The sequence below is a fragment of the Lithobates pipiens genome, unplaced genomic scaffold, assembly GCF_037356315.1.
Source record: "Lithobates pipiens isolate NorthernLeopardFrog02 unplaced genomic scaffold, aLitPip1_a1.2 Scaffold_19, whole genome shotgun sequence".
In the NCBI taxonomy this organism is placed as follows: domain Eukaryota; kingdom Metazoa; phylum Chordata; class Amphibia; order Anura; family Ranidae; genus Lithobates; species Lithobates pipiens.
The window spans coordinates 520,303,363-520,329,311 of record NW_027507764.1 but is presented as its reverse complement, the minus strand read 5'-3'; the positions used below and the strand labels follow the sequence as shown (position 1 = coordinate 520,329,311).

At 48.6% G+C, this 25,949-nt stretch overlaps 8 pseudogenes; all 8 read left to right on the top strand.

Annotated features, from left to right (window-relative positions):
- Window positions 1-3,717: 3,717 nt before the first annotated feature.
- Window positions 3,718-3,836, top strand: LOC143999201 (5S ribosomal RNA; annotated as a pseudogene).
- A 13,385-nt stretch (window positions 3,837-17,221) lies between these two features.
- LOC143999168 (5S ribosomal RNA) lies at window positions 17,222-17,340 on the top strand (annotated as a pseudogene).
- Window positions 17,341-17,443: 103 nt separating this feature from the next.
- Window positions 17,444-17,562, top strand: LOC143998646 (5S ribosomal RNA; annotated as a pseudogene).
- A 99-nt stretch (window positions 17,563-17,661) lies between these two features.
- LOC143999025 (5S ribosomal RNA) lies at window positions 17,662-17,780 on the top strand (annotated as a pseudogene).
- A 148-nt stretch (window positions 17,781-17,928) lies between these two features.
- LOC143998788 (5S ribosomal RNA) lies at window positions 17,929-18,047 on the top strand (annotated as a pseudogene).
- A 1,103-nt stretch (window positions 18,048-19,150) lies between these two features.
- LOC143998972 (5S ribosomal RNA) lies at window positions 19,151-19,269 on the top strand (annotated as a pseudogene).
- Window positions 19,270-19,369: 100 nt separating this feature from the next.
- On the top strand, window positions 19,370-19,488 carry LOC143999324 (5S ribosomal RNA; annotated as a pseudogene).
- A 100-nt stretch (window positions 19,489-19,588) lies between these two features.
- LOC143999418 (5S ribosomal RNA) lies at window positions 19,589-19,707 on the top strand (annotated as a pseudogene).
- The last annotated feature ends 6,242 nt before the right edge of the window (window positions 19,708-25,949 follow it).

Below are 25,949 nucleotides of genomic sequence, written 5' to 3'. Positions count from 1 at the left end.
TTTTGCTTTAACGTAAAATTAGCTGTAGACATTATATCTATGGTTACGTTTACAATGATTTAGAGATAGTAATCTCTATAATATAATAATAATAAGTATATTGAGGCAGTAAATATAAATACAGATAAAGTGAATACACAAAAGGGATCAAGAGATTGTTGCAAAGTAATATCCTCATTAAGGCCGATTGTCGGAATAGCAACATAACACGAAATATGAGCACGGCTAAAATACAGAAAAACAGTACATTATTTAGGAGTACAGTAGAATATAGTATAAATTATTTAAGATTAAATTGACTTAGCCTGAAACAATCTAAGTTTAAATCGTTGAGTAAATCGTAAATTTATCAGCTAAGTTAACTCTGAGATTATGATTAATTTGACAATTCCATTACGCGGTCCATTTCCACTGGTATAATCATAATGTAATATCAGTAATTGCTATCAGTAAATGTTAAAATTTTAGACAGTTTACATTAGAATGTGGAATTGATATGGATTTAAAAGCGGTACATTAATTTTCTGAAGCATATGGCAGAAAGACGGCTTACACTGCTTTTCTCACATTTTGCTGCGGTAAAAAGAAATGTTTTGTCACTGTGTTTTAACTGTGCAATGATCCTAGTGCAGAGAGATACTCAGTTAATGTCAGAGATACTCGGTTAATGTCAGAAAAGCAATAAAACTTTTTACATCGTTAGCGAGCGATAGTTACATTACTCATAATATGTGCAGCATGTCTGGTAGCAAATGGATGGTTTTGTGAACATTTTGCATTACCGTACAATTAGCGGTAGACCTCATCGAAGTGAATAGATTTAACTGGTTTTGAGATAGTACTCCCTATTTCTAAGTTATTGGCCGTTATTGTTTTGGCAGTACATGGTTTATTTTGATGTATGATAGTTTTATTGCATGCTTGATGTGGGTGATTAAAATCGTGTAGTCTATATTTAGCATAAGAATGAAAAGGCATAACATGGCAATGAGACAAACTCCATTAGAGATGCGAACTAGATGAAATGATGAAATGTGTCTGTATATCCAAGATTTTCTATTGTTATCACTTAGCCTACCCTCTAAATTCACTAGCCTCTCTATATACACGAGCATGTTTTCTGTTTCTGTATACATTACTCTGTCTTCTTTACACCCTGGCCTGTCTTCTATATACACTCTGTTATACACTAGTTTCTCTGTATACACTAGCCGGTCTTCTGCATACAAAAGCCTGTCTTCGGTATACACTAGCCTATTTTCTGAATACACTAGCCCGTCTTCTGTATACCCTAGCCTGTCTTCTGTATACATTAGTCTGTCTGTATAAACTAGCATCTCTCTATAGCCTGTCTAGCCTTTCATCTGTACACACTAGCTTCTCTGCATACACTAAACAGGCTTCTATATAAAATAGCTTCACTGTATGCACTAGCCTCTCTGTATAATCTAGCCTTTATTCTGTATTCACTAGCCTTTCTTCTGTATGCTGTAGTCTTCTATATATACTAGCTTCTCTGTACACCCTTGCATCTCTATAAACACTGTGTAAACTAGCCAGTCTTATTTACACACTCGCCGACTGTATACACTAGACTCTCTGAATACCTAGCCTATGTTCTGAATACACTAGCCCGTCTTCTGTCTTCTGTATGCCCTCTCTGTGTAAACTAGCATCTCTCTATACCCCAAACTGTCCTCTGTAAACACTTGTCTCTCTTTATAGCCTTTCTAGCCTTTATTCTGTACACACTAGCTTCTCTGTATACACTAAACAGGCTTCTATATAAAATAGCTTCACTGTATGCACTAGCCTCTCTGTATAATCTAGCCTCTCTTTATACCCTAGACAGTGTTCTGCATACACTAGCCTCTCCGTAGAAGCCAGCCTTTATTCTGTATTCACTAGCCTTTCTTCTGTATGCTGTAGTCTTCTATATATACTAGCTTCTCTGTACACCCTTGCATCTCTATACACCAGACTCTCTGAATACACTAAACCCTCTGTATACCACAGCCTGTCTTCTGTTTACACTAGACTTTAAAAACTAGCTAGAATACACCAGCCTGTCTTCTGTATCCACTAGATTCTCTGTATACACTACCCAGGCTTCTGTATACACTGTCAGCTTGGATGTATACCCAAGCCTGTCTTCTGTATACACTAGTCTCTCTATATGCACTGTCCTATCTGTATACACTCGACTCTCTCTATACACCAACATCTTTGTATATACTAGCCTCTCTTTAAACTAGCCTCTCTGTGTACCCCAGCCTCACTGTTTACTCTAGCATCTCTGTATACTCAAGCCTATCTGCACACACGAGTCTGTATTCTGTATACACTAGCCTCTCTTTAAACTAGCCTCTCTGTATACCCCAGAATAACTGTATACTATAGCCTCTCTGTCTACACTAGCATTTCTGTACACATCACCCTATCTGTATTCACTAGCCTCTCTGTATACCCCAGCCTGCCTCTCTCTATACACTAGCTTTTCTTCTGAATATAATAGTCTCAGTCTCTCTCTATAACCAAGCCTGTTTTCTCTATACATTAGCATGTGTCCTGTATACACTAGCCTGTCTTCTTTATTCTCTAGCCTACCTTCTGTATACCTTAGCCTCTCTGTATAAACTAGCCTTCCTTCTATATACACTGCCATTTATGAGGTAAACAAAGAGTCTAGTGTACATAAACGACAGGCTAGAGTATAAAGAGAGGATAGGGTATACAGAAGAAAGCCTAGTGTATACAGAACACAGGCTAGTACCCTGAGCCTGGGTGAGAGAGGATGAGGAGCATTAGGAGGGCTTGGTCTTTCACATCCGACCAAGCCATGATGTGGCTCAACACGTCCAGCTGCCGAAAATAAGGACAAGCGTGGGAGGCACACAACACCCACTGTAACAGTGCTAGGTTCCTGCATTACAGAAACAGAACACCAGCAATAAGGGGTATCTTCAGGTGTATACTGTGCAGGAGGCACACAACACCCACTCTAACTTCTGCACTGCAGATGCCTGTATTGCAAAAATTGAACACCAGTAATAAAGGGTAGCTTCAGGTGTGTACTGTGCAGGAGGCACATAACACCCACTGTAACAGTGCTAGGTTCCCAAGCAGTAAAGACACTGTCCCTGCCTATCGTCCTCTTTCCCTGACCGCCGCAACACACTATACAAGGCCGCCGCGCTGGCTGCCTTATATAGTGTGGGGTGTGTACTAAACCCCCTTGAGCTATAATTGGCCACAGGAATACTGCCTTGTGGTCAATTGTGGCTCTCCTCTCAGAGGATGTCACATCTGTTCTTATTATATAGAACTTATTATGCTCCTCGTAAACTTTTTCAATTTGCCGAACGGCCGGACGCAAGTTGCCCCCGGTGCGGGAACATGGGGGGAGACATGATGCACATGTTTTGGAGATGCCCGAAGTTGATCTGCTACTGGACGGAGGTGACAGGAACCATTGATCGGGTGTTTGGAACCTCCACCAGGATGGAGGCGAAGTATTGTCTCCTGGGATTAGTTGAAGGAGTTGGAAACCCGGGAAGCAGCCAGATGGCAGTTCTGAGATGCCTATTTCAGGCAAGTAAACTGATTGCCCAACCCTGCTTAGCCTCCAATGTTGGCATTGACTTGGTTTTTTTAGCTTGTTTCCCAAGATCACCATGTTGGCGTTTGTCAAGATGGTTGAGAGTGCCCAAAGAGATCGCCTATGGCCCCATCCCCTTGAAAGTGCCCGATCTTGTCTGATCTCGGAGGTTAAGCATTGTCGGGCCTGATTAGTAACTGGATGGAAGACCGACTGGGAATACCAGGTGCCGTATGCTTATTTCTTGATCATACATCACGGGACACAGGATCATTACATAATGAGTTATATAGGCACCTCTGGTGATGGGACACTGGTTAATCCCCAATTAAGGAGAATTCCTTCCCTATATAACCCCTCCCATATGGGAGGCACCTAATTTTTCCCTTTGCCAGTGGTGGTTTGTCACATAAAACATGTGCTATGAAGAAAGTTCTGTGCAGGTCCCTGCGGGGGCCTAAGGGCTACAACAAACCGGATCCATATCTCGGGCCGATATTTTGACTCCCAAGATGATATGGTACCCGGGCCTCATCATCTGAAGAAACGAGGTTTTGCCTGTAAGTCCTCTCCTATTGGAAGACTGGGCTCTGGGAAAACCAGACTTACTGTACTATTTACATAGTGGCACGAAAGTTTCTGGCAGAGTCTTTTACAAGGTCCAGGTAGGAGGTTCTTCTGAGAAGGAACCCCAAAAAAAACCTGAAGGTTGGCACAACTCTGCCCGTCGTGATGGGTGAAGGCTGGAATCTGTCTGTTTTCAGCAATTCCTGCGGCGAGGACAGGTAAGGGAAGTTAATCCTGTATAAATTATATTATGGATTTCTTCATTGAGTAGTTGTATGTCTTACTTGGTTTCCACCACTAGGGGGAGTAAGAGCAGCCTGATGCATACTTACATGCCTTTCAGATACACACGCTCAGTGAAGCCTGGTTCTCCCAGATGACTCATGTCTCCACTGCAATCTCAGCCACAATGAAGGTAATACGTAGTCTGGGGGTCCCAGACAGCTCCGATGGCAATTCCCTTCCCCCCTGGATACCGGCAGTCCTCGTGCACGCACACCAAGCACGCTTCCGTGCTAATGGAGGAGGCGGGAGTGTGTTTGCGAGCCGCGTCGTTCGGTGTGCACGGCGCTGTACTGCGCAGTTTTACAGCCCAGAGCGCCAGGGGGCTGTAAGTGGAGACACAGGAGCTGTGGGCAGTAAGCATCCCAAGGAATTGGATCCAGGCAAACCTAAGACAAACCTACTCAGCATCAGGTTGTGCAGTTTAAGCATATGTATTTATTGTGAGACTTTAAGCACAACAGTGATTGCACTTTGTACTAGTACCTCTGCTTTGTAGCTTAGGACTATGTCTCCTTGTAAGAGGGTCTCAGGGGGAGATAACAAGGACACTGGTAAGTCACCGCCTAGGTCTAGGGGTTCTAAAAATGCCTGTAGGTTACCATCCCCCCCCTGCAAGACTGGAGTCAGCCTCACAGGATGAGTCAGTGCCCCTGTCAGGATTTGCAGCCTCTCCTGATATTTCAGCCCCGGTATACATCACTGAGGACTCCCTTAGGGCTACATTGGAAGGTTTTGAAGGGAGAATCATGAATTTTAGTTCAGCTTCCCTGAAAGAAAGCAGGAAAAGGGGTAGATCCCCTCCCTCTGCTGAGATTCCTCTTTCAGATGACACTTCTGACAATGAGGAGAGATCCCTATCTTGGGACAGGTATCTTGAGCAGTCGGATGAATCAGAGGAAGAGGAGAGAGTCCCCTCCTCCCAGGCGCTCAGAAAACAGGTGCAGTATTATACTGAATTGGTGCGTACCACATTCAGAATGCCTGCTGCTGAGATCGCTACGTCCTCTGTTTCTTCCCTGGGAGTCAGGAAAATCCCACAACCTGCCTTTTCCTTTCCAATTAATCCCTTAATGGATAAATTGTTGTATGAGGATTGGGGACATCCCGATAAACTGTTTGCTCCTCCTAAAAGGTTTTCTATGCTTTATCCTCTGGAGGAAAGTTTCACCAAGAAATGGGGGGTCCCATCTGTCGATGCGGCTGTTTCTTGCGTGAATAGAAATCTGACCTGTCCTTTGGATAATGCTCAGGTATTTAAAGATCCAACTGATAAGAAGCTGGAAACATTATTAAAAGCCTCCTTTTGGGGGGGCGTGTCCTGACCATGGAGGAGTGAGGAAGTGCTTCACCTCAGCTCCGCTCCATCGCCGCACATATCAGCTGCCCTCAGCGGGGAAATCCGATCCACATCACCGGGCTCAATGTCCCAACGATCCCGGCAGTCTTCCCGACCGCCGCAGGGTAACAAGAAGCGGCAGGGAAAGCTGGATCAGTTCTTCCCGGGCCCCCACAGACAGGGCCGCGATGGACCCAATATCGACCGGGAAACTTCAGAAAGCTGGGAAATCCTCACAGCCTGCTACAGCGACGCCTTCCCAGTCGACTGGACCGTCTCCCCTGGCTTCTCCGGTGCCCTCCCCAGGATCGGTAAGCGATTCGGCCCCCCCTGCATCCCCCGGGTCCCTGGATGGCCGCTCAGAGGTCTCAGACCTCATGGGAGATGACACAATACGCCGCCATATTATGTCTCTCCCCACCAGAGAGGACCTAGAAAAGTTCACTAGCAGAGTGGAGAAGGCTTTCACCGCTGATATTGCCCAGCTTAAAGCTGATACTACACATCTGGGTCACAGAGTGGAGGCCCTGGAGGAAAAACTAGAGGAGACTCTCCCCGCTATTGCTCTGCTGCAATCTAGGTGCCAAACACAAGACCATCAGCTTGAGGTACTGCTGGGGCAATTGGATGATGTTGAAAACCGCAGCAGGAGGGCCAATATCAGGATCAGGGGGCTCCCGGAGGCTACTGGACCCAGGGATATTGTCCCCACTCTGACTGATATCTTTAGGGACATATTGGGACTCCCAGCCACTGCTCCTATTGAAATAGACCGAGCCCACAGAGCACTGCGCCCCCCGTCTCAAGACGCTGACAATCCCAGGGATATAATCTGTAAACTTCACAAATATACTATCAAGGACCGGATTATGAAAAAAGTGCGGGGTAAGCCCTTTTATGATTTTGATGGTGCTCGACTGACTTTCTATCAGGATCTCTCGCGGCGCACCCTCATGCGGCGGAGAGCCCTTCGCCCGCTCCTTTCTGTGCTCCAGGCTGCAGGACTGTCCTACCGCTGGGGCTTCCCCTTCTCTCTGCATGTGCTTAAGGATGGCAGGCAGGTGACCCTGTGTACAAAAGACGTTCTTCCACATTTTCTATCCTCTCTGGGGCTGAATCCCGTGGACTTTCTGGATTGGAGAGGACCCCCGAGCGACTTGCTTGTCTCCCCCCTTCCTCACAGATGGTCTACAGTCACACGCAAGCATCGACGGAGGGACAGACATAGTTCAACCCGCAACTCTTCAGTGGTTCCTTCTACCACCCGAGACTGATACCGAGCCTGGGCTGTGTGATAGACGGCTGATTGCGGACTTTTTCTACTATGATTGCTGGTGTCTGGGCCTCCCCCCACGGGAATTGTAAATGGGATGTTTTGACCCTGTACCCCCCCCCCCCGGGTGTTCCAGGGACCTGGATGTGCCCTATGTGGCCGAAGACTGTGGCTGCCGTGGCCGCAAGAATTTTTGGTGACTTCTCTCCAGCCCTTGTTACTGTTTGACTATCAGATTAGGCCTACAGGGCGGAGAATGTTTACATTCCCAATGTTGGAAGGTGGTCTGCCACGGCGCCCCCTTTTTCTTCCCTTTGCGGGGCACCAGGGGTGGGGGGAGGGGGGGTTTTTAATGTGTTTTGGTTTCTGTTTATTATTTCCCCCTTTTCTTTTGCCATCGTAGCTACCTCCGTGACCCCCCCCCTCCGCGGTCTGCAGTTTGCTGTGCGGCTACCGTGGCGGGGGGGCCTCTGCCAGGGATCGGCCAGACTCCACATCCCCGAATGCAATCAGCCCACACTGGGCTTCACCCCTTTTTTCCTCCTCTTTTATTTTTTACTTTTGTTGCTTTTTTGGATCGGTTTTTCTCCCGAATTGAGGCTATTCTGCTCTCAGATGTGGTGGGCGGGGTGGGGACCTTCCTTTTCCCCCTTGTTTTGGTTTACGTTCCCCACATAGGCCATCCATCCATGGGTTTAGTTCCCTGTTGGGACTTTAGGAGGGGGCTAGGAGCCCCCCCGGATAGTGGGGTGGGTCCCATCTCCCCCCAAACTGCTGCATTGTCTAATTTTGATGTAGCTGCTTTGTTTTTATGTTGTTGGTATTTTTGTACTATTTTTTTGTGTTTTTTATCTCCCTATCTCTCCCCTTTTCTTCTCCCTCTTTTTTCACTCCCCCCTTTTCCTAGGAGCCTGCTGTTGCTGCGGTCCTTACACCAGGCGGGTTGGGACGCTTGCCCAGTCCTCCACCTTCCAACTCTCCCATGTCTACACTCCAGGTAATTTCCTACAATTTACGGGGTCTCTGCTCTCCGGGGAAGAGGAACAAATTGTGGTGGGAACTTAAAAAGTTGAAGGCCCAAGTGGTCTTCCTGCAGGAAACACATTTCACCAGCCATTCCCTACCCAGGTTGCCCACCCATATGTTTAATCAGTGGTTTCACAGTACATCTCCTAAGGCCAAGTCCAGAGGGACTGCCATAGCGTTCCATAAGACGTGCCCTTTTCAGCCAGTGGATAGCAAAATTGACCCTCAGGGCCGATTTGTTTTCCTAAAGGGCACCTTCCTGGACGCTACCCTTGACCTATTGACAGACTTTAAAGCCGGGTATTTAATTTTAGGCGGGGACTTTAATGTCTGCCCGGACCATCTGCTCGACACTTCGAGCACCCGACCCTCACACTCCCATGCCTTTTTCAAACACTTTCGCAAATCACTGCAGGCACACCTTTTACTTGATATCTGGAGGATTTTGCATCCCTCGGGACGAGACTTTAGCTATTACTCGTCCGTCCATGACGTATAACCATGCATAGACCATGTCTATGTTGACCGTCCCACGCTTGAGCTTCTGTAGACGGCATCCATTGGCAGCATCACCCTTTCGGACCATGCACCGGTTGGCGTGACCATTCAATTACCATCTGGTCCCCACAGGGCCTGGACGTGGAGACTGAACGAAAATCTCTTGGATGACTCTGCTGCGGTTGCCAAGGTGTCGGAGACCATCTCCCACTATTTTAGGGAAAACGCCTCGGATGAGATAAGTGCGGGTGTGCTTTGGGAGGGGCACAAAGCCGTGATTAGAGGGGAACTGATATCATTGGGTTCCCAAATCAAGAAAGCACGTCAAGAGGATTTCAACAGGGTTCTGGCCGCCTTACAGGCGGCAGAACTCTCCCATAAGCAGGGGGGGAGCCCAGAGGCTAAGCAGAAGCTTTTTGAATTGCGTGACCTGTTTTTACGTTTATTAGATCGCCACACGTGTAGGCAGGCCAGGCATCTTTCACACAGGTACTATGAACATGGAAACAAATGCGGCCGTATGCTGGCCAGGGCCCTTCGCAAGAAACATGCTCAAGCTTATGTACAGAAGCTCCATTCCCCCTCGGGTGCCGTTTGGGTCCAATCCAACAAGATTGCCTCGGGGTTCCAGGAATTTTACGCCCAACTTTATAACCTTTCCCCGGCCTCGCCCGCACACGCTCAGCCTCCCAAGACTGCTGCCATTCAAGAATTTTTAGCGTCGGCGAGAGTCCCTACACTTACGGCGGAACAATGCGTCGACTTGGAGCGGCCGATTTCGCCGGAGGAAATTGCGCTAACGGTGAAATCCCTGCCCAAGGGCAAGAGCCCGGGATCGGATGGTTTTTCGGGTTCCTACTATAAGATCTTCCTGCCCCTCTTAACGCCACATATGTGCACCTACTTTAATTCCATCGCGGAGGGGAAGCCTATCCCAACCGAAGCACTGTTGGCACACATTACGGTGCTGCCAAAAGAGGGCAAAGATCCTACCGTCCCCCAGAGCTATCGACCGATTTCCCTTCTTAACGTCGATATTAAGATTCTAGCAAAAGTCCTGGCAAACAGACTTTGGAGTCTTATGCCCCAAATTATTCACCCAGACCAAGCAGGGTTTATTCGTGGCAGGGAGGCGAGAGATAACTCCATCAGGGCAATCCAACTCATTCATTGGGCACGTAACAGTCCTGATCCTAAACCTTGTATCGTCCTTTCGACGGACGCCGAAAAGGCGTTTGACCGCGTCGACTGGGGGTACTTATGGGTGGTACTGGAGGCTCAGGGGTTGGGGACGCATATGATGTCCTCGATTATGGCCTTGTACTCCACTCCGTGTGCACAGGTGAAGGTGAATGGGGTGCTTTCCTCCCGGTTCCCGATTCGAAACGGCACGAGACAGGGGTGTCCACTGTCTCCTCTCCTTTTTGCCTTGGTACTGGAACCACTGCTCTGCAGGGTGAGGGCGAACGCAGACATTAGAGGCCTGAAGGTTGGGATGACGGAGCACAAACTGTCGGCGTATGCGGACGATGTGCTCCTTTATCTCTCTGAACCCCTGATCTCGTTGCCGGTTCTGTTGAAGGAGCTGAGGACTTTTGGTGAGTTATCCAATTTCAAGATAAACCTTTCCAAATCGGAGATTTTGCCTATTCACCTCGCCCCGCCTCAAGCGGACCACCTGCAATTAGCATTCCCCTTTACCTGGGCCACGTCTTCTATTAAATACCTGGGCATCCAGTTGACCAACTGCTTTGATGCCTTATATGCCGCTAATTTCCCCCCCTTATTACATGCGATCAAGGCGGATTTGTTGCAGTGGACCAAAACCGCTTTTACGTGGTTCGGCCGCATTAATATTATTAAAATGAATATCCTGCCCCGAGTATTATTCTTTTTACAAATGATACCCATCTCCCTCCCTAAACAGTTTTTTACCCAATTGAATAGCATTCTGTCGACATTTGTGTGGAACACAAAGAAACCTAGAATAGCCATGGCCTTGCTAAAAAGCTCGAAGCTGATGGGGGGTCTGGGGGTTCCGGATATCCAGAGGTACCACAGGGCTATTGTTCTACAGAGGATACTTAATTGGAAATTTCATACTAAGTCAAAAGTGTGGGTCTCTCTGTAAAAATGGCTAGCTGGGAGAGATTTGGCTTATGCGCCCTGGTTGTCCCCGGAATATAGGGGGTTATCGGTGGATGTCTCCCTGCTCACTGTACAGTCTCTTTTGATTTGGGACAAACTGAACAAGACGCTGGGCCTATCCCCCCCTGTTTCTCCGCTTGCCCTGCTGGGAGGGTTCCTATGGTTCCCGCCAGGGGAGCGGAGGGCCTTTTTTGTCCCCTGGGCAGCTGACGGGAATGCCAGTTGTGGACAGTTTCTCAGCGGTGGCCAAATGGTCAGCTATGAATCCCTGCAGACCGGGCATGCGCAGACAGCTATGAATTTTTGGCGATACAGGCAAATGCACCACTTTTTTGAAGCCCATGGCCACTTAATCAGGGACGAAGCGTTCCTTACACCATTTGAGCGTTTTTTTGTAGCAGATGAACCCACTCCCCACCTGATCTCCGAATTATATCACTTGCTGGGCTGTGTTACCGAGGTCGCTAGACCGACATACATACGGGTCTGGGAGAGGGAGCTACAACTTGACTTTTCCGCGGCCCAACTGTCCCACCTCTACAAACTCACGTACGCTAGCTCCATGGAGTCCAAAACCCAAGAAACTAATTTTAAAGTACTGTCTCGCTGGTACAGAGTGCCGGCAGACTTAGCACGTATCTACCCTTCGGTATCGGACCGGTGCTGGAGGGAATGTGGCCAATTGGGCACCCTCCTTCATATTTGGTGGGATTGCCCACGAATCAAGCCATTCTGGGAGGACATCCGATCCCGCATAGAGGCAGTTTTGCATCTTGATGTGCCACTGTCTCCGGCCAACTATCTTTTGCACATTCCTCCGATCCCGATTGGTAGATACAAAAAAAGCCCTCTGCCGCATCTGTTGAACGCGGCCAGACGTCTTATACCGATTTACTGGAAACAAACTAGGACTCCCACAGTGGAGGACTGGGTCAAAAAAGTGAATGACATCAGAGAAGCGGAATATTGGGTGGCAACCTGTAGGGGTACACGGGCTAAGTGTGACAGCATATGGCAATCATGGACAGTCTACATGTCCGAAACTATATACGCTACCTCCAGTCTGGACTTGGCTCTACTGGAGCTAGCGGAACCCTCTTTGAGATCCCGCACACACAATGATGTTCCCACCTAGTGGCTGTTTTTCACATTCTTGCCCCATGGACAGAGAGACGACTTTGCTGCTGAGACTCGCCTGGTGCTGGACCGCTGCACTTCGCAGGGATGTCAAGTAGGCTCCACCCTCCTCCCTTACCCTATCCCCCAATCCCCTCTCTACCCCTTCTTGCCTCTCTCTCACCCTTCCTACTGTTCTTTTTTACCTTCTTTCTCTGTATTCCACACTATAAGATGTTGCCTTTTATTGACCTACGTGGTATTGAGCTGTGGTGGTGCGTTAGGCTTCCTGTGGGCTGGCTGACGGGGGGAATCCCTCTGTCCGGAGGGGTCCATGCTGGGACGTCCCTCCTGGGCGGGGGGGTTGCTGTGGGCCTGTCCTACCCCCGGGGGACGCTCGGGAGAGGTTGCTGGAGGTGATTGTGCCCCCCTCTCCTGGGCGGCCCCTGGGGGTGGTCCCATGCCTCCCCGGCCTTTTGTATGACGGGAGGTGGGGGACTGGGCTCCGGCCCGTCCTCTCCTTTCCGCTCAGAGGCACCTTGGAGCGGGGCCCTAGCCCACGGAGGCCGGACTTGATGTGTATGAGCTAGAAGACACTCCAGACGTTCATCTCCACCCGTTTGCCTAATTCATGTGTCTGGTTTGAGCCGCCAACTCTTGGCCACTGGGTCAGTTTTTATGGGTGTCATTGTTTCCTACAGTTTATTTGTTCTTTGTTTGGTCCTGACACAGCTGTCTAATGTATACTCAAGTGTGTTTCAATGTCAAAATATCTCAAAATAAAGATTTTACAAAAAAAAAAAAAAGCCTCCTTTTCCATGACTGGCACTGTAGTGCAACTTACAGTCGCAGCTGTGGGGTTGTGTCAGTTCCTCAAGGAACAGGTTAAGCAGATGCTTGGCCTCCTTCCCAGTGAGGAAGTGGAGAATTATGCAGAAATACCTCAAATTCTGTGTTTCCTGATTGATGCGATTTCGGATTCTGTCCAACAAGCATCTCGTTTGTCTCTCCTGTTGGTACACATGCGAAGGGCCCTATGGCTAAATAATTGGGCAAGCTGAGCTATCATGCAAGAAGCATTTGATTGGGTTCCCGTTTAAAGGGGAACGTTTGTTTGTAGAAGAATTAGACAAATTCGTCCAAAAAATTTCAGGGGGTAAATCTACTCTCCTTCCAGTCAAAAGGAGCAAACGTCCATCATTTAGGCGTTCTCTCTCTCCCGGAGCATCAAGCTCTAAGCAGTGGTGACGGCCTTCTCAACCCCCCTCTACAGGAAAGGCTCAAGGCCGGGCCCAGGGGCAGAAGAAATCCTGAGGGCGAAAGCCTGCCAAGCAGAGCCCGAAAGCTTCCTTGTGAAGGAGCGCCCCCGCTCGGCCAAGTGGGGGGAAGGCTCTTGCAGTTTGCAGAAGCCTGGCGGGAAGAGATCCGGGATGAGTGGGTGGTCTCTTCGGTATCTCTGGGCTACAAGCTGGAGTTTCAGGAGATTCCACCTTCTCGCTTTCTAAGGTCAAGGATCCCCAGGGACCCAGTAAAGCAAAGACCGCTATTTCTGGCCTTAGATCACTTACTATCCCAGGGGGTGATAGTAGAAGTGGACCCAAAAGAACAGGGTTCAGGGTTTTACTCGAATCTCTTCACCGTTCCAAAGCCAAATGGAAGTGTCAGACCTATCCTGGATCTGAAGTATCTGAACCGGTTTTTACGCATCCGGTCCTTCTGAATACAGTCAATTCGCACTGTGGTCTCCTCCCTGCAAGGGGGAGAGTTTATGGCATCAATAGACATCAAGGATGCATATCTCCATGTGCCAATTTTTCCCGCACACCAAAAGAATCTAAGGTTTGCGGTAGAGCGGCGCCATTTTCAATTTGTGGCCTTGCCGTTCGGGCTAGCTACGGCCCCTCGAGTCTTCACAAAGATTCTGGACCCTTTCTTGGCAAACCTAAGAGCTCAGGGTATAGCCGTCATGGCTTATCTAGACGATTTGCTTCTCATAGAGAAAACAGTAGCGCTCCTGAACCACAGTGTTACCAGAACGCTAGAACAGCTGGAACGCCTAGGTTGGATTATAAACCTAGAAAAGTCGTCCCTACAGCCTGCTACCAGGTTGGAATACCTGGGTATGGTTATCGACACTGCTCAGGGCAAGGTGTTTCTACCAAGGCCAAAAGCCTTGGCCATTGGGGATCTGGTGCGTCTAATTCTGGGCAGAAGATCTTCCCCCATTCGGTTGTGCATGAGACTCTTTGGGAAAATGGTCGCCTCCTTCGAGGCCGTTCCATTCGCCCAGTTCCACTCAAGGCCTCTGCAAAGATTCATCCTTGCGGCTTGGAACAGGAAGCCCCAGTCCTTGGATCTTCCTATGCGTCTATCCCCAGGGACACGCAAGAGTCTCGTCTAACGAGTCTAAGAGTCTCGTTACAAACCGAGAATTTGCTGAAAGGCAAAACTTTTCTTCCTCTTCCATGGAAGATTATTATGACAAATGGCAGCCTGACAGGCTGGGGAGCAGTGTTGGAGGAGACGTGCTCGCAGTGGAAATGGTCTGCGATCGAGAAGCTATTGCCCATAAATGTCTTGGAGATCCGGGCAGTTTATATGGCTCTCATAAACTGGTCTTTCAGACCTGTTCGGGTTCAGTCCGACAATGCCACAGCAGTGGCCTATATCAATCACCAGGGCGGTACCAGAAGTCTGGTTGCGCAAAAAGAGGTGAATCGTATACTTGTCTGGGCAGAAAGGCATGTTCCATGCCTTTCTGCAGTCTTCATTCCAGGAGTGGAAAATTGGCAGACAGATTTTCTGCGCCACCAGCAGTTGTGCCTAGGAGAATGGGCTCTGCACCCCGACGTGTTTTGGAACATATGTCGCAGGTGGGGTACTCCAGACGTAGATCTGTTTGCGTCCAGGTTCAACAGAAAACTGGACAAATTCGTGTCAAGGACAAGAGATACACTCGCTCAGGGGTCGGATGCTCTGACAGTTCCCTGGGATCAGTACAATTTGATTTATGCCTTCCCCCCGTGCCCGCTTCTGTCGCGGTTCCTGGGAAGAGTCTAGAGGGAAACAAAGTTGCTTCTTTTGGTAGCCCCGGCTTGGCCCAGGCGACCGTGGTACGCAGAGATCATGAAGTTGGCAGTAGGCAGGCCGTGGATCCTCCCTCTCCGGCCAGATCTGCTCTCACAGGGTCCAATTTACCATGCTGCTTTACACAGTCTGAATTTGACGGTTTGGCTGCTGAGACCCACATTCTGAGAGACCGTGGGCTTTCGGGGCCAGTCCTTTCTACTCTGGTCAATGCCAGAAAGCCGGCCTCCAGGCTTATTTACTACAAAATCTGGAGGGCATATGTTTCCTGTTGTGAACTCAGGGAATGTCATCCTAGAAAGTATGTCATTAGCAGGATCTTGGCCTTCCTCCAGTCAGGCCTAGAAATGAATTTGGCCATAAGCACTATCAAGGTGCATATTTCGGCCTTGTCAGTGTTTTTTCAGAAACCACTTGCATCACATTCCCTGGTGCGGGCTTTCATCCAGGGGGCTATGCGGATAAGGCCGCCAGTCAAACCTCCGGTATGCCCATGGGATCTGAATTTGGTTCTCTCAGCTTTGCAGGGGCAACCTTTTGAACCTTTGCATCAGGCTTCGTTAGTTCTTTTGACTAAAAAATTGGTTTTCTTGGTAGCCATATCCACGGCTAGAAGAGTGTCAGAACTAGCAGCTCTCTCCAGTAAAGAACCGTATCTAATTATTCATAAGGACCTGGTGGTAATGCGTCCCAACAGGTCCTTTCTGCCTAAGGTGGTTTCAGGATTCCATTTGAATCAAGATGTAAGCCTACCATCCTTTTTTCTGGACCCACAGTCTGCAGAAGAAGAATCTTTGCACACTTTGGATGTGGTAAGGGCAATCAGTATCTATCTTCAGGCAACTGCACAGATAAGGAAAACTGATTGCTTATTTATTTTGCCGGAAGGCCCTAGGAAGGGTCAGGTGGCATCAAAATCCACTCTCTCATGGTGGATTAGACAGATTATTTCTCAGGCCTATAGTGTTAAAGGGAAGATCCCTCCTTTTCAAGTGAAAGCGCACTCAACTAGGGCTGTAAGTGCTTCTTGGGCAGTGCATCACCAGGCCTCCCTGGCTCAGATCTGTAAGGCTGCAACTTGGTCATCAGTCCACATATTCACCAGATTCTATCAGGTGGATGTCAGAGGGCAAGAGGATATCGCCTTTGGGCGCAGTGTACTGCAGGCTGCAGTTTAGGTCCTCCGGTCCTTGGCGGTCTATATATTATGATCTGTGTCTCCCTCCCCTCAATCTGAGCATTGCTTTGGGACATCCCACTATGTAATGAAGCTCCTGTGTCCCCTGATGTATGATCAAGAAAATAGGATTTTTATACACAGCTTACCTGTAAAATCCTTTTCTTGAGAGTACATCACGGGACACAGGGCTCCCACCCCTCTTGGGTTTTACGTGGTTTCCTATTGCTTTGCTACAAAACTGAGGTGCCTCCCATATGGGAGGGGTTATATAGGGGAGGAATTCTCCTTAATTGGGGGTTAACCAGTGTCCAATCACCAGAGGTGCCTATATAACCCACTATGTAATGAAGCTCCTGTGTCCCGTGATGTACTCTCAAGAAAAGGATTTTACAGGTAAGCTGTATATAAAAATTCTATTTTTTATGTTGTTGGCGTTGACCTGTTTTTTTTCACTTGTTTCCCAAGATGACCATCTTGGCGTTTGTCAAGAGGGCTGAGAGAGCCCGAAGAAATCTCCTACGGCCACATCACCCTGAAAGCGCCCGATCTCATCTGATCTCGGAGGCTAAGCAGGGTCCGGTCTGGATAGTACCTAATTACAGGTGCCGTAGGAATCTTTTTATATTGTTGGCTTTGACCTGTTTTTTTTCCACTTGTTTCCCAAGGTGACCATTTTAGCATCTGTCAAGAGTTTTGAGTATGTCCCGAAGCGTTCGCCTAAGGCCACATCACCCTGAAAGCGCCCGATCTCAGAGGCTAAGCAGGGTCAGGGTCAGATGGGAGACCGCCAGGGTCTATGTTGTTGGCGTTGACCTGTTTTTTTTTCACTTTTTTCCCAAGATGACCATCTTGGCATTTGTCAAGAGGGTTGAGAGTGTCTGAATAGAACACCTATGGCCACATCACCCTGAAAGCGCACAATCTCATCTGATCTCAGAGGCCTAGCAGTGTATGGCCTGGTTAATACCTGTATGGGAGACCATCTGTGAATACCAGGTGCCGTAGGCTTCTTTTTATGTTGTTGGTGTTGACCTGTTTATTTTCGCTTGTTTCCCAAGGTGACCATCTTGGCTTTTAAAAAGAGGGTCGAGAGTGCCTAAAGAGATCACCTACGGCCCCATCACCCTGAAAACACCCGATCTTGTCTGATCTCGGAGGCTAAGCTGTGTTGGGCCTGGTTAATACCAGGATAGGAGAACGTCTGGGAATAACAGGTGCCGTAGGCTTCTTTTTATGTTATTGACCTTGACCTGTTTTTTTTTTTTCACTTGTTTCCCAAGGTGACCATCTTGGCATTTGTCAAGAGGGTTGAGAGTGCCCGAAGAGATCACCTACGGCCCCATCACCCTGAAAGCGTCCAATCTCGTCTGATCTCGGAGGCTAAACAGTGTCAGGCCTGGTTAGTACCTGGATGGGAGACCGCCTGGGAATACCAGGTGCCATAGGCTTCTTTTTATGTTGTTGGCTTTGACCTGTTTTTTTCGCTTGTTTCTGAAGGCGACCATCTTGGCGTTTGTCAAGAGGGTTGGGCGTGTCTTGAAGAGAATGCTTACGGCCACATCACCCTGAAAGCACCCGATCTCGTCTGATTTCAGAGGCTAAGCAGTGTCAGGCCTGGTTAGTACCTGGATGGGAGACTGCCTGGGAAGACCAGGTGCCATAGAAGGATCTGGCCTGGTTAGTGTCTTGATTGGGAATACCGGATGCCGTAGACTTCTTTTTATGTTGTTGGCTTTGACCTGTTTTTTTTAGCTTTTTTCCCAAGGTGAGCATCTTGGCCTTTGTCAAGAGGCTTCAGAGTGCCCAAAGAGAGTGCCTACAGCCAAATCACCCTGAGAGAGCCCAATCTCATCTGATCTCGGAGGCTAAGCAGCGATGGGCCTGGTTAGTACCTGGACGGGAGACAGCCTGGGAATACCAGGTGCCGTAGGCTTCTCATTATGTTGTCGGCGTTGACCTGTGTTTTTTCCCTTTTTTCCCAAGGTGACCATCTTGCCATTTGTCAAGAGGGTTGAGAGTGCACAAAGAAATTGCCTACGGCCACAACACCCTTAAAGCACCCAATCTCGTCTGGTCTCAGAGGCTAAGCAGGGTTGGGCCTGGTTTGTACCTGGATGGGAGACCGCCTGGGTTTTCCAGATGCCGCAGGCTTCTTTTTATGTTGTTGGTGTTGACCTGTTTTTTTTCGCTTGTTTCCCAAAGTGATCATCTTGGCATTTGTCAAGAGGGTAGAGAGTGCTTAAAGAGATCGCTTACAGCAGCATCACCCTGAAAGCACCCTATCTCTTCTGATCTCGGAGGCTAAGAAGGGTTGGGCCTAGTTAGTACTTGAATGGGAGACGGCCTTGGAATACCAGGTGCCGTATTCTTCTTTTCATGTTGTTGGCGTTGACCTGTTTTTTTTCGCTTGTTTCCCAGGGTGACTATCTTGGCATTTTTCAAGAGGGATGAGAGTGCCCAAAGAGATTGCCTATGGGCACATCACCCTGAAAGCACCCAATCTCCTCTGATCTCAGAGGCTAGAAAGGGTCGTGCCTTGTTAATACCTGGATGGGAGACCGCCTGGGAATACTAGGTGCTGTAGGCTTCTTTTTATGTTGTTGGCCACATCACTCTGAAAGCACCCAATCTTGTCTGATCTTGGAGGCTAAGAATAGTCAGGCCTGGTTAGTACCTGGATGGGAGACCACCTGGGAATACCAGTTATTGTAGGCTTCTTTTTATGTTGTTGGCGTTGATTCGTTTGTTTTTTTCCGCTTGTTTCCCAAGGTGACCATCTTGGCATTTGTCAAGAGGGTTGAGAGTGCCCAAAGAGATCGCTTACAGCAGCATCACCCTGAAAAAGCCCTAGCTCTTCTTATCTCTGAGGCTAAGAAGGGTTGGGCCTAGTTAGTACCTGGATGGGAGATGGCGTTGGAATACTAGGTGCCGTATTCTTCTTTTTATGTTGTTGACATTGACCTGTCTTTTTTCGCTTGTATCTCAAGGTGACTATCTTGGCATTTGTCAAGAGGGTTGAGAGTGCCCAAAGAGATTGCATATGGGCACATAACCCTGAAAGCGCCCGATCTCCTCTGATCTCAGAGGCTAAACAGGGTTGGGCCTTGCTAGTACCTGGATTGGAGACAACCTGGGAATACTAGGTGCTGTAGGCTTCTTTTTATGTTGTTGGCGTTGACTTGTTTTTGTTTTGTTTGTTTACCAAGGTGACCATCTTGGTGTTTGTCAAGAGGGTTGAGAGTGCCTGAAGAGCTTGCCTATGGCCACATAACCCTGAAAGCACCAGATCTCGTCTGATCTCAGAGACTAAACAGGGTCGGGCCTTGTTAATACCTGGATGAGAGACCACCTGGGAATACTAGGTGCTGTAGACTTCTTTTTATGTTGTTGGTGTTGACTTTTTTTTTTTTTGTTTCTTTCCCAAGGTGACCATCTTGGCGTTTGTCAAGAGAGTTGAGAGTGCCTGAAGTTATTGGCTACGGCCACATCCCCCTGAATCTGTTCCATCTCGTCTGATCTTGGAGGCTAAGCAGGGTCGGGCCTGGTTAATGCCTGGATGGGAGACCGCCTGGGAATACCAGGTGTCGTAGGCTTCTTTTTTTTTTTCAAATATAATTTTTTCTACAAACAGGGGAAGACGGTCCCCCGAGTACATAATGCAACAGAGAAATACAGAGCAAAAAGCAGCTGAACAATACTTGATACAGGTATATTCGCAACTGTGAGTCTGCCTTCCATCAATCATAATGATTCAAGGCACGGATAAAGTACTGTACCAAGATCCAGGGTCACACAAACCCCAGGTCCCTCCGGCATAATCCATCCAGAGGGGGGGGGTGGGGCCGTCATTCCCAATTTTCCACTTTTTCCAAAAGAGAGAGTGGGTGGAGGGGGTGAGAGATAGGGGAGGAAGGAAGAAAAGAGAAGGGGTGAAAGATCAGGAAAGGAGAAGAGGGGACGAGACACAATGGCAGCCACTGTCCAAAGGGCCAGTCAAGGAAAGCTCAGAGCATTAAGGTGATAGCAGGCGACATCCTTCCAGCGAGAATATAAAGGTATTCCAGATGTCCCAGGTTTGTTAAAAAAATTCTTGTTTACCTTGTGATGTGAGGATCAAGTCCTCCATTTTTTTTAATGTCCTCTATTTTCCTAAGCCAGTGAGTAATGAAAGGGGGGGAACATTTTTTCCAATAGAGAGGGATGCAGGATTTTGCGGCATTTATCACATGCCGTAAAATTTATTTTTTTGTACTTCTTAATGGGAATCTGTCAATGGTGCAAGAGAAAAAATGCAGCCTCTTCCGGGATGGAGAAGTCTGTGAATTTTTGTGTTATGCATCGGATCTCTGTCCAGAAGTCCACCAAGCTGGGGCAGGACCAAAAAATGTGGATCAACGTGCCCTCTTCTTCTCCACACCTCCAGCATATGTTCGAGGAAGAGGGGAATTATTTATGCAGCTTTGATGGTGTCAAATACCACCTGGTGAGAAGTTTAAAATTTGTCTCCTGTATCTTCGTGCACAGCGAGGTTTTGAGAGCCAAAGTGATAATGCGTTGTCTCTGTGCTGGGGAAAACGAGCAATTAAGGTCCTTTTCCCAGTTGGACAGGCAGGTTAAGTGTGGGTGATCTGTTTGAGAGAGAATGTGGACCAAAGGGCCTTCGCTCCTGCATAGAGTCTCAAACTCCGTCTGAGGGCGTGCGAAAGTTTGAGTATTGGGGATGGAATGGAAAAAATGATGTTGTTGCGCCGCTCTCCAAAAAGGCATTTGAAAAAGCCCTGTCGGATCTGTTAGGGTTGAGAAAGAAGGTCATTTTCCATCAATGACGAATTTAGACGCATGGTCTAGGTTGGAATTTCTAAGTGGGTCCCCGGTTCCAAGTTCGGATGGCCACGTATAGGGAATAGGGGGGAAGTCAAAGACGTGAGTGTGTTTTGGGTAGCGATCAGGTGACTGACTTTCAATGAAGCCCCTATAGTGGGATGTGACGTCAATTCTGTGGGTAAATCCTTATAGCACCACATGGTGCTTCTTAGCGGAATTTGGGAGTGAGATTGTCCTAGTAGCACCCAGAGCTTAGAAAGTTTGTTTCCATTCCAGTCCAATACACGCCCCAGATGGGAGGCCAGGTAGTAGCATCGCAAGTCAGGGAGAACCAACCCTCCCTGTTGTTTAGACAATGTCAGCTGTGACCACTTAAGTCTGGGATTTTTGTGGGCCCAGTTAAATTGAGTGAGCAGGGATTGAGCTTGCTTAAAAAACGGGACTGGAATCTGGATCGGGAGAGCTTGGAAAAGATAGGTAAATTTAGGGAGTATGTTCATTTTAATGAGATTGCATCTCCTGAACCAGGAATGGAGGCCAGAATGCCACCCGTGAAGCAAACTGCGGATCTTAGTGACAAGGGGTGGGGGGAAGTTCAACATAAACGTACGCGCGTTGTCCTGTGGAATGTAAGTACCTAAGTACTTAAGGGCTGTATGGGTCCATTTAAATCGAAAATTGGACTACAAGTCTAGTAACGTTTGCGGGCGGACTTCGACCCCCATGGCCTCTGATTTCAAGAAGTATCCCATATATCTGGAATTCCCGAAGGAGATTTGGCAAGGAAACTCTGGGATTCGTCAACGAGAACAGCATGTCATCTACGTAGGCAGATTTCAATAGTACCGATTTGGAGTCGCGTTATGTCTGAGTTTTGTCGAATTGTGGAGAGAAAGGGTTCCAATGACAGTGCGAATAACTGGGGCGACAGGGGGCAACCCTGTCTGGTCCCATTCCCGATGTCAAGGGGAGATGAGAGCACCCCATTCGCTTTGAGTTGAGCTGAAGGGCGTGAGTATATCTTACTTATCCATGCCAACATCCGTTCACTCAGACCTATATGGCGAAGGACCGAGAACATGAATGTCCATTTGACCCGATCAAAAGCCTTCTCGGCATCAGTACTCACGAAAAGACAAGGGGTCCCAGATGACTTTTCTTTATGGACCAGGGTAAGCACCTTAATGGTGTTGTCCCTATCTTCCCTGGTGGGAATAAAACCTAACTGGTCAATATGTATAAGGGACTGCAAGTGCTGTGCCAATCACGTGGCGAGGATTTTAGAGAATCGTTTTAGGACCGAATTTAGGAGGGAAATGGGTCTGTAGCTCCCACATAGGCCCGGGTCTTTGCCCTCCTTAGGTATCAACGAGATGTGGGCTCTAAGGGTATGCTCAGGAAAATCCCCATTCAAGCTCAGAGTATTCAATAAATTCACCAAGCGCGGGCCGAGAATAGGGAGGAAGGTCTTATAGTATTGTGCGGTATATCCGTCAGGGCCCGGAGCCTTACCCACCTTCGGAGGTCCCACGGCCATCTGGACTTCTTCCAGTGTGATCGGGTTGGTAGACCAGAACCGGTTACATATCTGTCTATATTGTCCTGTCCGGACCCTGAATCGGGCAGGTTGTAGAGATCAGAGTAGCATTTTTCAAAGACTTTGGCTATTTGGGTTGGGGTAGAGCCCCTCTGGCCATTCTCATCTATCAACTGTTGTATGTAAGAGGCAGATTTCCACTCCTTTACTGACCTGGCAAAGATTTTTCCGCATTTGTCCCCTGATTCCTACATCAGTTTACGACAAAACTGGAGTACTGCTTTCGCTTTATAATGGAGTAGGTCAGTAATCTGGGTACGGAGTGTCCCCAATTCAATCTCTAAGGTCCGTGAGGGGGCATGTTTATGTTTCGCTTCCACAGAGGCAAGTTCACAAAACAGATTAGCAATTTGTTCCTTCCGTGTTCGTTTGATGCGTGCCCCGTGCCTGATAAGTACCCTGCGGAGTACTGACTTGTGAGCCTCCCAAATTATCCCCGGGTCGCAGTCCTGCGTTTAGTTTTCTTGGAAATAAAGGTCCAATTCCCTGGTCACATCTGCTAAAACTTCCGGTATCTGGAGGAGGCTCTCATTAAGGTGCCAGAATAGAGTCCTAGGTGAGGGGTTCCTAGAGAGGGTGTAGGTAAGGGCTACAGGAGCGTGGTCAGACCAAGTAATATGGCCGATGGAGGAAGAGCTCACCAAGTGCAGTTGGTCATGTGGAATCAAGAAGAAGTCTATCCTCAAGTATGATTTGTGAGGGGAAGAGCAAAAAGAGTAGTCCCTTTCCCCGGAGTGTTGCAGACACCAGATATCAACTAATTGGTCATTCAGTAAGCACTTAGTAATCCGCTATCTAGAGTAAATGAGGAGCGAGGAGCAAGAGGCAGAAGTGTCAACCGATGGCGAAAGGGGACATTAAAGTCCCCACCTAATATCAACTGGCCCTCCCGAAAGTCACATCATCTGTGCAGGGTAGTTCTGAGGAATGTGTCTTGGTGATCATTGGGAGCGTACACAGTGGCAAATGTAAAAAGGAGCTCTCCAATGTGGCCCCTAAGAAAAAGATATCGGCCCCCAGGGTCCACCAGAGAATCCTGGAGAACCGAGGGGAGCCTGCTAGAGATCAGAATGGAGATTCCCTTGGTCTTAGAGGAGGGGTTAGTAGAGTGGTAGACCTTAGCGAAGGATCTTGACCGTAGAAAGGGGAGGCTAGTATTTTTAAAATGTGTTTCTTGTATAAAGGCCACATCAGTACAGGAAGTCTTCAGTTCTCACAGGAGGATCCACCGTTTTTCAGAGGAGTTCAGTCCCTTAACGTTTAGAGAGGTGACCTTGACTGAGTCTGCCATCGCTCCTCGGGGAGGGGAAGGGGGACGTCCGAGAAAAGCAAAGAAAGTTGAACCAAGGTAGGTATTGGGTAGGTAATGGATGGAGGGAACTAAGGGGGAAAAAGGAAGGGCAAATGGAAGGAAAGGTAAGGGGAAAAAGAGGCCGGGCACCTCAACCCCAGGGGGAGAGGGAAATTAAGGGTTGTCCGCACTCAACAGTACAGGAATTGTATACTAAAACAGCACAATTATGCTATAGCGTTTACCAGATGTACACTGGGTTTAAAGCGCCGTCCTACTTGGGTTGGTGGGTAGACAGGTCGGAGAGGGAGCCCCCGGATCCCAGTCCCCCCAGTCCCGGCAGTGGTAAATGTCACGTCTGATACCGGTATGCAAATTAAACACAATCAGTAACATCATAGAACCAAAAAACAATAGTATAATTAAAACAGAGGTAGAGCATAGAACTGTCAGCACTGAGGGGTCTCCTCAGCTCGCCCTAAATGTAGGCATGCACGAGGGAGCCCGTCACAACAGAAAAGGCATCACAGAATGGGATCCACCACCCCCCGTCCCATACCCCAAAAGTACATGTAGCCCCCGAACAAATGTATTTCTCTCTTTGGCAGATTGTCCTCTTCTTACCCCCTCTCCTCCATCCACGCCCCGGGGGAAAAGGGGGAGGGAAGGGGGGAAAAGAGGGGGGTAAGGGGGGAAAGGGGGAGTGAAAGGGGGGAGGGAAGTGGGGAGGGAAGGGAAGGAGGTAAGGGAGGGAAGGGGGGAGGGAAGGAGGGGCAGCAAAGGAGAGGGGACAAACATGCGGAAAGGTCAAGTCCTTTAGCGTGCTCACACCAGCAACCACCCGGACCCCATAAGTTTCAACTCCTCCCCTCCATGGTCACCACATGAAGATGAAAGAGGAGCAGCCCTGGTCGGTGCATGGAGAATCCGGCAGGCAAGGGGCTGGGGCCACCATCCCTCCATCCAACGGGAGACTTCACCCGAGCAGCAGTTCTGGGGCCCGCCAATTAGTGTCTCTCCTGCATCACCATCGGGGGCTGTGTAGAGCATCCAGAGGGAGGCTGGGACCGCCAAAACAGTAAGGGGTAAATCCTCCAGGGGGGTCCAGAGTCAAACTGGAGGGAAGCAGTGTCTCGCACCAATAGGCTCAATAAATAAGTCATCCAGGGTGTCCCCGAAAGCTGCAGAAGGCAATCTCGGCAAAGAGTAGGTGGGGGCCAGAGGGGGGGACGAGGGGCGCAACCAGGGAGAGGGGACACATATGCGGGAATGTCAAGCCCTTCCAGTACAGCGCACTAGGTATCACTCAGACCCCCCAAAGTGCAACTCCCCCCTCTAAGGTCAAGACTCCAGAAGGGAAGATGAGCCGCCCTGGTCTGTACATGAAAGAACCTGCTGCCAAGGGGTTGGGGCCATCATCCCTTCCTCCAATGGGAGATGCCACCTGTCAAGTGGTGCCCCTCCGACAATGTCGTCGGGGTATATGTGGAGCATCCAGGGGGAGGCAGGGACCACCCAAACAGTGAGGGGTAACGCCTCCAATGGGGACCGGTGTCAGACAGGAGGATAGCGGTGTCTTGTACAAGTTGGTTAATTAGACAAGTCATCCAGTATGTTCCTGTGAGCAGCGGAAGGAAAGGTCGGTAAGGATTATGAATGGGTGGGGGCCAGGGAGTGCATAAAACTGCCACCAGATGACCGGGGCAGAGAGGGCAAGGGGATGAAAGTCAGATCTGGTAGGTGGGGGGGGGGGGGGTGAGGAGTCTCACTCATATTACTCACGTTGGCCATCCCTTTAAGCTGAGCTCTCTGCATACCCAGGATGTTCTTCTGTATAATCTAGCCTATCTGTATACATTAGCCAGTCTTTTGTACACATTAGCCTCTCTGTATCAACTAGCCGGTCTTCTGTATACACTAGTCCGTCCCTAGCTTGTCTTTTATACACATAGTCTCTCGGTATACCCCGCCTTTCTGTATACATCTTTATACCCTAGCCTCTATGTATAATCTTGCCTCTCATTATACCCCAGCCTGTATTCTGTTTACCCAATTTTGTCTTTTATATAAACTAGCCTGTCTACTGTATAACTTAGCTTCTCATTATACCCCGGCCTCACTGT